The 10614-nt window shown below is 40.5% G+C and overlaps 1 long non-coding RNA gene across 3 annotated transcripts in view; it reads left to right on the forward strand.

Moving 5' to 3' along the window:
* The first annotated feature begins 68 nt into the window (after positions 1-68).
* Positions 69-10614, forward strand: part of LOC123616214 (uncharacterized) — a 29478-nt gene continuing 18932 nt past the window's right edge. For all 3 annotated transcript variants that reach the window (XR_012503144.1, XR_012503142.1, XR_012503143.1), the window contains exons 1-3: positions 69-321; positions 612-1227; positions 9933-10214. This is a non-coding gene — a long non-coding RNA (uncharacterized LOC123616214). The remainder of the gene's footprint in view (positions 322-611; positions 1228-9932; positions 10215-10614) is intronic.

A 10614-nucleotide genomic window follows, 5' to 3' on the forward strand; every position in this document is an offset into this window, starting at 1 on the left:
GCGGCGGCGGCGGCGGCGGCGGCGGCGGCGGCGGCGGCGTGGGGAGGGAGGTGCTCCTGGTGAGCCGGCGGATTTTCTCCCATGTCTCCTTGGGCCTGGCCTCTGCTCCCCCGACTTTCGCCAGACGCACGTCTTTACGTCCGCCTGCTCCGGGGAGTGGGCTTGGTGCACTCAGGGGGTGGGTGGCAGCTGTGGCTGCAGCAGCGGCGCTGAGGGTAGGGGGGCTGCCCCAGAGAGGTGGTCATTTTGCTTCCAAATCCACAACGACCTGGCCTCCAGGCAGCCTCTTTTGCCCCAAGTTCACCGGAGGCACGTCTCCAGGTCAGTCGGCTCCCGGGAGGCAAGCACAGTGAGGTCAGGGGGTGGGGGTGGCTGCCCAGGTGAGTTGTGGATTTTCTCCCATGTCCCCCTGGGCCTGGCTTGGGGGCGGCCTCCGCTGCCCCAGGTTGGCGGGCGCAACTCCTAGGTCAGCCGGCTTCTGGGAGGCCTGCGCAGTGTGGTCGGGTATGTGGGCGGGGAGGCAGAGTTGGCAGCGGGGCAAGGACTCACTGAGGAGTGGGATCTAGCCTGGGGTGGTCATTTCTCCTTCTCTCTCCTCCCTTCTCCCTCAGGCGGTGGCAGGAGCGCGGGTGTCGGAGACCCACCCCTCCCCCGCGGCAGCCCGCCCCTGCGCGCGAGAGAGCGCGGGAGCCCAAGACGGGGCCCGCGAGCGCTGGAGACGGCAGAGGCGCTGGCCTCCCAGGCCCTGCTCTCTTCGCTCTGAGTGGAACTGGACCCAGAGTTCAAGCCCCAGTGCCAAGCGTGCTCCTGTAGGTGGTCACTGGTGAGGCCAGATCTCCATGGGAACCGGGCCAAGACCTTGGGGATGTCGCCACTGACCCCCTGATCCGGGAGGAGTAGGACCAGGAGGACAGCGGTGGTCGGGAAGGCTGGGCCATGGCGATCCACTGCGGCAGGGCCGGAGCACTGGACTCTGGATTGCTTTTTGAGGACTCAGCCTGGCCAGGCTGCTGGCTCGTGGAGGGCAGGACCCCAGGCCCGGACCAGCCACTGCAGCAGGTGCACTGAGCACGGGGAACACAGCTGCCTCATTCCAGCAAGAAAATGTTGGGTAGCTGGTTCTTCCCTGTAAGACCCACCTGGCGCTCTCGGCCCTCTAAGCAGGAGATGGAGTTGCTGCGGATCACTGCTTGCCCCTAGATACTCCTGTTTCAGAACTTTCCAGGGGTAAGCTATTTATTTATTTTTCTTATTGAGATACAATGGATATATATATTTCATTCATTTTAGGTATAATGATTTGGTATATGTATAGTTTACAAAATGATTACCACAGTAAGTTTCATTAATATCCATCGTCATGGATGCAGTTCTTTTAAGCCGTTCACTTTAACAGACTGCTGATAAAAGCTAGGTGTGTTCCCTGGGAGGATCAGCTTAACACAAATTGGTGCTCCAGAGATAGAAGCCTTTAAAAGCTTATTTCCTTGTACATAAGGATCATATAGTATGTGACCTTTTGGGATTGGCTTTTTCCATTCAGTCTCGTTCCCTGGAGAGTCATCCAAGTTGATACACCTGTCAGTAGTTTGTTGCTATTTCCTTGCTTAATAGTATTCCATTGTATGGCTCTATAACATTTTATTTAAAGATGTATTGGTTGATTGGATATTTGGGTGATTTCCAGTTTTGTGCTATTTTGAATAAAGCTGCTATGAACAATTGTGTAGATATTTTTGTGTGAACATAAGTTTTCATTTTTCTGGGATAAATGCCCAATGACTTCATTTTAATGGTGGCCTTATATTTCATTGTATGACACTGTTTTTCATTGTATGAAGTAAGTATGTGGTTTACTTAGATGGTTATTTACAGATGGATTGTTGAGCTGGTACCTCCCCCGTAACCCCCCACATCGTTTTCCTGCTGTTATGAACATCAGTGATGAGAATCTTATAGACAAGTCTTAAGGCACATCCTTCTGTTCCTAGAAGTAGAACTGAAGCTTCAGAATATGCATAGTTTAAAGCTTTGCCTTTTCCCCGGTTATCTTTCTGTTTTTCTTTCATAAAAACCTGCTGGACTCCTACAGCCATGACTGCTTCTCATGCCCTTACCAGCACAGAGCATCTTTGTAGATGTCTGCCTCAGCCCTGGTGGCAGCACACACTCAGAGCCCCACTGCTGGTTGTCCAGCCCCACTTGCCTGAGAAGAGATCTCTCAGAGTAACAGATTCCAGCAAGATCTTATTTTGTGTGAGGTTTGTGACCCTGCTCTAGTGGTTCTGTAAAGCTTCAGAGGATTTGGTATGAGGTGGGCACAGAGAATTATAGGAAATTATAGGAAATCACTCTGAGTCTGGCTTTTCCTATGCGTTGTCTCCTATTTGTACCTTATATTCATCCAGAAGAACTGGACAAGGCCCTAAAAAAAGAAAAACCTTTGAGATGTGAGTCACTTTTTATAAAAGCTGATTAATATAAACAATATAGGGGTGTGTGTGTGTGTGTGTGTCTGTGTTCCATGCCCATTTGAAGCTCTTAGAAATGAGATTTAAGTATAGTCTTCTAATGAAACTGTTAAGTATAAAGACTGGTAAGATGCTTTTCTTCTTATGCCAAAGTGTTGCAATATTTCTGTGTGACTAGGCAGTAATTTTCAAGGAATAAGATAGGATTAACAATATATCTTCTAAAATTTAGGCAATGCATTTGTGTTTTTCTGAGATAAATGAAATCTTTGGTTTGAAAATTACTTTCTGGTTGGAATGTGGCAAACTGACATTTCTTCCAAAGTAAGACTTTTTTCTTTCTTCTTGTGTTTCAAGATTTATAGTTACTTATTTTTTTCTTATTTACCTGTGATACTGTATGTAAGATGAATCAGGCTGATTCCAGTAAAAATTGTTTTACTGTTAGAATGGCAAATCACCCTTCCAGAAGATTGGATGATTTCAAGAAGAGATTGTGCTCACTAAAGTTTTAATGTCTTGTGACAAAGATCTCCTTCTTACACATAAATGGGTAAAGGAGGTTAGCAGAATCTGGCATTTCTCTTTTTAAAGTTATAAGAAATTCTTACTCAGTCATTTAAATACCTTCTATAAATTCATAGCTGAAGACTAATAATGAGTGTAACAAAATGAGTAAAGCATGTAAAGCATCTTCTGTGGAAATTGTTCACTTTCTCAGAGATGATAAAGAAAGCCATCTCTTTTCTTGTCGTTTTTTCTAATTATCATTATTCCTACAGGATTGGTGATGTTAACATGAAGTATCTAGACCTAGTAAGTTGAAATGCATTTTGGCCTAGGAAAGACAGTATAGTATTGAACATCAAGTTGGTCGTTTTTTTTTTTTTAATCTGTAGAATGTTTATTATGTAAATCCAGTATTTGACTTACAAGTAACTACCTGGTAGATGTTATACGATTCACTCTCTTTACTTGTAGATTTTAAAAATTGAAGTATAGTTGATTTACAGTGTTTCATGTATACAGTTAAGTAATTAGGTTATATATATTATGTTATATATTCTTTTTCAGATTCTTTTCCATTATAGGTTAAGAGATACTGAATATAGTTCCCTGTGCTATGTAGTAGGTCCTTGTTGTTTATCTGTTCTATATATAGTAGTATGTATCTGTTAATCCCAAATTTCTATTTTATCCCTCTCCCCAACTTTCCCCTTTGAAAAATATGTTTGTTTTCTATGCCTGTGAGTCTGTTTCTGTTTTGTAAATAAGTTCATTTGTATCATGGTTTTAGATTCCCCATATAAGTGGTATTATATGATACTTGCTTTTCTCTGTCAGCCTTCACTTATTATGATAATCTCTAGGTCCATCCATATTGCTGCAAATGTCATTTCATTCTGTTTTATGGCTGAGTAGTATTCCATTGTATAAATACATTACATCTTTATGCAGTCATCTATCAGTAGAGATTTAGGTTGTTTCCGTGTCTTGACTATTGTGAATAGTTCTGCTGTGAACATTGGGATTGGTCATTCTTATCTCCAGGTATTATAAATAATCTGAGCATGCAGGAAGGGGGCTCTGCTTAGTGGGGGAGAGAGGAGTGATCCCTAGGGGAATTTTTGGTAGAGCATTATCTTTGAACTCAGCCAGTCCAGCCTTTTTCAAACATAGTAAATATCCTTATTTTCCTTCAGGGCATTAGAAACGTCCTGGAATATGTCATCTTGATTGAAGCCCAGAGTTTAGTTTTAGTTTTGAAATAAAAATTTCTCTACAAGGCATGTTATAGACAACTTTTTAATTAAAAAAGAAGTACTTTTGTAATGATCATGGAAATACCTGCAGGCCCGAGAACTCCTAAAAGAATCTTTGACTATGAACTTGACTAGACATGGGGACCTAAGATGCCCTGAGAGAGTATGGTTTGCATTTGATTAAATGCAAACAGTAACATCAGACATGCAGACCATTTTGACTAAAATGATGATGTTTGATTCTAATCTGAGTGGTTGTTTGGAAACAAGTCAGCACCATGATTGTTAGTTTATTGAGGAGGTCAGAAGGTACTGGAGGAGAGAAAAAGTTACATTTTAAATAAATAAGATTTATTATATAGATATTTAAAGAAAGATTTGCTTATGAAAATCTAGAGTGATGGTGGGTGTAATAAATAAAGAGGAACTGAAAGACAGCAGTGCATTTCTTGGTGCATAAATGGGGCAAAAGTCATTGGGTTCCTTTGCCTTCTTTAGTGACAGGTTGAGTTTTGGTGGATTATTATATCTTTGGGTGACTATGTGGAAGAACTTCCTGATATATTTTGTGTACTTTTTGAATTTGGATAATGTTTAACAGTGACCATGCCTTTGCCTGCAGTGAGTGGATAGTCTTGTTCTAAAACTGGATTGGAGTCTGGTGGTTTCACACAATTTATTAGTTCATAATGTCTGGCATTGACTTGTTTGTGAACATGGAATAGTCCCCATTCATTGCTCATTATTGTGTTTGAACAACAAATACATGTGAGAGTTTTAGGGTCCGTGCTAGCACTGAAGTTGAACAACGGTCTGTGGATCCAGCCAGAGAAAACAGCCAGCCTGGATGTTGCAGGTTTCCTCAAGTTTTGGAAGGTTGAATTTTTTGTGTTGCTGCTTTTTAAAATTTTTTTTGTAACTTTTTTATTTAAGTGTAGTTGATTTACAATGTTAGTTTTGGGTGTACAGCAAAGTGATTCAGTTATACATATACATACATAAACACATTTTCTTTTCAGATTCTTTTCCATTATATGTTAGTACAAGAAACTGAATATAGTTCCTTGTCCTATACAGTAGGTCTTTATTTTTTTTTTTGTTTTTCAGTTTTATTAGGTAGATGTTATAATTTGACTGCACATATACAAGAAATTTGCATGGAAATCCATATACACAATATACTGCACATATTTTTAAAAATTTACATATATGTACTGTTCATTGTTTATAAGAATGTTTAGAGCTTTAGCTTTTTAAACTTACATAGGCGGGTATGGGGCCTGACTGTATTGCAAGCGCACCCCTCCTGCTGTCCTCCTGTGGCTCCCTGTTTCCAGTTGAAGCAGATCTTTTCTGCTAGGCTCCAGTCTTTTTTCTCGATGGCTTTTTAGCAGTCAGTTGTGATTTTGTTGTAGGCGTGAGGAGGGGTGAGCTCATGGTCCTGCTACTCCACCATCTTGACCAGAAATGAACTTTTCTATATTGATGAACTTTTACAAAGTGAACACAATTATGTAACCATAACCTAAATCCAAACCTTCCTATCAAGTACTCTGAAGCTTCCCTGTGTCCTGTCCCAGTCAAATAATCTATTCACCCCAGAGTTAACTACTGTTCTGACTTTGTGATCAGAGGTTAGTTTGTCTTGTTTTTGAATTTAATAGAAACAGGATTATGTATCTGCTCTCCCATCCCCCCGGTGCTTTCATACAGCATTGTGTTTGTGAGATGTATACTATTTTGTGTGTGGCATTAGCTTTCTCATTTTCACTGAAGTTTAAGATACTATCATAAGAATATACTGCAGTTTATTTCTCTGTTCTACTGCTGATGGACATTTGAGTTATGTGCAGTTTGGGGCTCTTTAAATAGTGCTGCTATGGTAAATCTTGTACATAGCATTCCCTGCACATAGCACACATTTCTTTCTGTTAATTGTATACCTCCAAGTGGAGTTACTTAGCTATTGGGTAAGTGTGTTTTCACCTTTTATTAAAGGTGAAAATAGATACTTTCATCTCCTAGGGTGAGTTCTTTGGTCACAAGAGAAATGGACTTTGTGAAAATGTTCCAGCTCCAGTAGCTTTTAATGGAAGCTTGTGGGGCCTTGCTGTCATTCACCAGCACAGAGTAGCATGACATAATAACCTTGTCATAAGACAAGTGTCACATCCATTTTCTTAGGAGATCCTTATAATAAGTAGGTCAGGCATCTTTATCCTCATCATTCAAGTCATGAAACTGAGGTGAACCAACTTAGTGGCAGGGCTCTCACAAGAACCAGATGATGACAGCTAACATGTTTACCACCTGCTTACTGTGGGCTTGATATTGTGCAAGGTTCTTTACATATTAGATTTCATTTACTCTTACAGCAGCCCCATTAGGTATATTCTCCATTATCACCCCCATTTCATAGATAAGAAACCTAGGCTTAAAGAGGTTAAATAAATTGTTCAAGATCACATGGCTATAACCCAGCAATGCACTTGGATTGTCAGGTCTTTGATCTCCATGAAATATTTCTGTGAAAAGCCTGTCATCCATTCTTGTATTATTTGTTCATTTGTGTTTTCAACAGACAAGTTTTTGAGCCCCTCCTTGGACTCCATGCTCATCATGAAATCCACCTGCAGTGATTTCCTGGACTTGTTTGTACTGCGTGTGCTTGTTGAGAGAAAGTGATGTGCTGTGGCTTTCCGTAAACCCCGTCTACCTGACCGCTAAGTCTAGCATTCTCCCCTGGTCTGTGGTGCTGGTTAGTGTTTTTACAGGGTTAATTGGGCTCCCTTATCACTGCTGTTTGAGGCTACACTTGGGTCACTGAAGGGACTTTTCTACACATCTTATGTCTTTGGTGGCATAGCTGACACCATTTTAGTAATGTGAGTTCTAAATAGAGATGTTTACATTGGTGCTTAAAAGCTGAAAACAAGTATACTTTCATTAAAGGCGTAACAATAATTATAGGAGTGTCAGTAATAGAAAGCTGAGTACACATATCCAAAAATCCTTTAGTAAACCATAGGATAAGTAATCCTAGCTGCTGCAACAAATAATCCTTGAAATTTCAGTAGTTTAATATCATCAGCAATTTCTGTCTTGCTTACATCCTAATTCCACGTGTCTCAGTGGAGTTGGGGGTGGAACTCTGCTCCACATAGTCATTTAGGGACCCAGATGGCTTTCTGTCATCAACACATGGTTTTGAGGTCCTCCTGGCCTTATCAGTCAATAAGGAAAGGAAATAGATGGTTAACATGCTTCCTTTTAACTGCCCAATCACAGGAGTGTTACCTCCCTTCAGCCCACATTGTGTTGGTAAGAACCAGCACATCCAGCTAAACTAGGTCCAAGAGGGCTAGGAAGTGTGATTTGCTTATGTGCCCAGAAAGAAAAGTAAATGCATTTGGTAGGTGTCTAGCCAGTCTCTACCAGAATCTCCCCTTCTAACAGCCAAATATCCTATCCACTCTTCCTCAAAGACCTACTCAGCCCCTCCCCAGAGCAAACAGCCCAGAGTCCCATGCAGAATGGTATCCACCTGACAGGCCAGGGTTTCCAGGTGAAGCACGATTCTCTTTGACAGGTTTCAGTGTAGCTCCTCATTGTGTACTAATCAGTGAGTTGAAAGCCAAGTCACTTCCTCACCTCACCCAATACGACGGTGAATCTGTAAGAACACTCCTATCCAGAAAACAGAGTGAGGAAGCTATGGCAATCAGTAACACAGCTTTGAGAGCCACTGAAAGACCTTATGAAGACCCTCTACCTTCAAGTTGGGCATTTTCCTTAATTAGGCCATTATTCTGCTCTTAAGGAGGAACTGCTTTATAAATATGTAGTTCCATGGAGCTCCTGGTTCCAGTGGTCTTGTGTCCCTTCACCACTGGCTTCAACTGATGTGGGTTTCAGGGGGAGGGGACGCCCAATGAGAATGCACTCTTCTCCACCTGCTTTCTGCCTGCAGGTACGTGGTTCTAAGGCTGCCAGACAAGTCTCTAGCTTTTTTTTTTTAAGTAGAGTTGTGGTTTCTTTGTCATCTTTGTCATTACAGCCCCTTCAAAAAGTTTTTAGGCTTCTGATCTGTTTGGTTCCACTCAGCCCCATGTGCCAGTAACTACAATAACAGAACATTAGTTTTTGTTGGGTTTTTTTCTCAGGTTAATTGCATCTGTCTGGTTATTATGAGGAGCAATAATCTTAAGTTTGAAGATGACACCGCTAATGTGATGTTTGCCAAGGAACTGAGTCACTCTTCAACCAGGAATTCTCATGAAATCTTGCTTTTTCTTAGCATTTGAGTCCAGATGCAGAGAGAGAACCTAAGAGGCCCTGAGTTTCTAGACTCTGTTCCCTTGGATTCCTTCTTTAAAGACCAGCCCATTCTGTCTTGAGCTTATCTTTCTCCCGTGGTATCTTGTCAGCAGTAGCCAGTAGTAGCTGGCACTTCACTCCCTGTCCTCTCCTGCCATTCTCAGACTCTGCCGAGGACCCCAGGCCCAGGCGCCAGTGGTCGGCCTTGTAAACCACTGTAGGTGACAGCTTAGCAAATGTTTTGTCACTTTTCATAAAATGTGAGTTTGCCCCTCTCCAGCCTCTAGTATCAGTTTCCTTGCCACCCAGAACCCAACCACTAAGCTCATGACACGAATTTTAACTTCTGGTCACCGTCGCCTCACATTCTAAAGGCCAGAACTGGTGATGGTCCCGTGTAGACTGGAGGCAGAGCAGAGTGCGGTTCAGCTGGCGTGCAGCATGCATGGGGAGCAGTGAGCGGCCGGCCGGGTTCTGCCGCCACGAAGAAGGAAGGATGCTTAGGTTTTCTGAGCATCCCAGCTACTTCTCACAGTTATTTCTAGAAATTGTTGAGAAGCCAATCTACCTCATTGAATCGGTAGCCTCTTAAACTTTTCTTTAATCTTATTTTATAAATTACAAAATGAAGTGACCTCAATGACCATGATTAAGGTGATTTGAAAATGACAATATCTGTATTTTTGGAGCTCCCATAATATGCTGATGTTCACCCACATTTATAACATCTCCTTAAGGGGTATTTCTCATATTTTAAAAATGTAATGTTCTGAAATGTTACATTGCATTTAAGTGTTTTAGGCCACAGGAATGATTTCATTTAAAAATCCTAGTGATTTTGTTTTAAGATTTTCCTACACTGTGATGAAATTCATGCATTTTAATATTTATATTTTATGCTTCATTGATATAAATTATGGTTGCTTCTTTAGTTTCTACTCGAAATGTATGAAATGTTTTTCCTGCCTCAAATGTATGTTGACTTTATAATATGGATAAAAGATATATTACAAAAGAACCATTTAGATTCATTTTTTATTTTTCTGAAACAAAAGCAATCTCAGTCTTATTTGGTTTATCTTTCCTTTGAAGCAGATCTTTGAGTCAACCATGAAATCCCTAATATTATACTGTATTGAAATTATTATCTGAAATTTAAAAAATTATGTGACACTATGTGAGTATACTCTGTTAACCAGAACGGTAAGTAATATATTTAACATTAATGACCTAATTTGACAGTTATAGGTATTAAATATATTTAATAGTATTATATATGTTAATAATTTAATGTGTTTTCTTGTATATCATGTGTCTACATATATGTTAATTTTGAGGAGTCATACAGGGTTCATCCTCTGTGTCCTGTTTTGTTTTATAGCTATAAGAAACTGGCTGAGAATAAAGAAACTGAATTTGTTAACCCTTTACCCCTTAAGATGAATCCAAATGTTATGTCTCAAGAAACAAAAAATGTGAACTAATTTTTGGACAAAAATGAAGAGCATACAGTTTTACAATAGTCAACAAATGAAGGCACAGAAAATAACTGTTCAAGAGTAAATACTGTGGAAGAACAAATAGATTAAATGTACTTTGATATTTTGAAGAAAAAAAATCTCTTGGTCCTTGATTATTACCCCAGGATGACAAAATACATAAGGTAAGTGTTTATAGTTTATATTGATTTGACATAGTGATAAATGAAGTTACATGAATACTGTTGACAGGTATGTACTTCGTGAACCAGTGGGACTGATGACAGAGTAACGTCTACATGGATCCTGGGTATCTGTGAGCAGTAGCGGTTACAACACCCTGTCGTCCCCAGGTTTAAAAATGCCACTATAGCATTAACTTTCTTTTAGAAGCCATTCTTTACATTTTTTATTTTTTAAATAAACATAGTCCAGAATTTGAGTAGCATAAGAAAATTAAGTTTATTCTAGTGCTTTTTATTCAATCTTACCAGTATGTGTTCTGCAAAAGGTGAGTTGGCATTTTGTATAAATGCTGTTAGCGACTGTTGAGAAACTTATACATCACTGTTCCTTGTTTCTGTA

Source organism: Camelus bactrianus, chromosome 29, assembly GCF_048773025.1.
Source record: "Camelus bactrianus isolate YW-2024 breed Bactrian camel chromosome 29, ASM4877302v1, whole genome shotgun sequence".
Lineage (NCBI taxonomy): Eukaryota > Metazoa > Chordata > Mammalia > Artiodactyla > Camelidae > Camelus > Camelus bactrianus.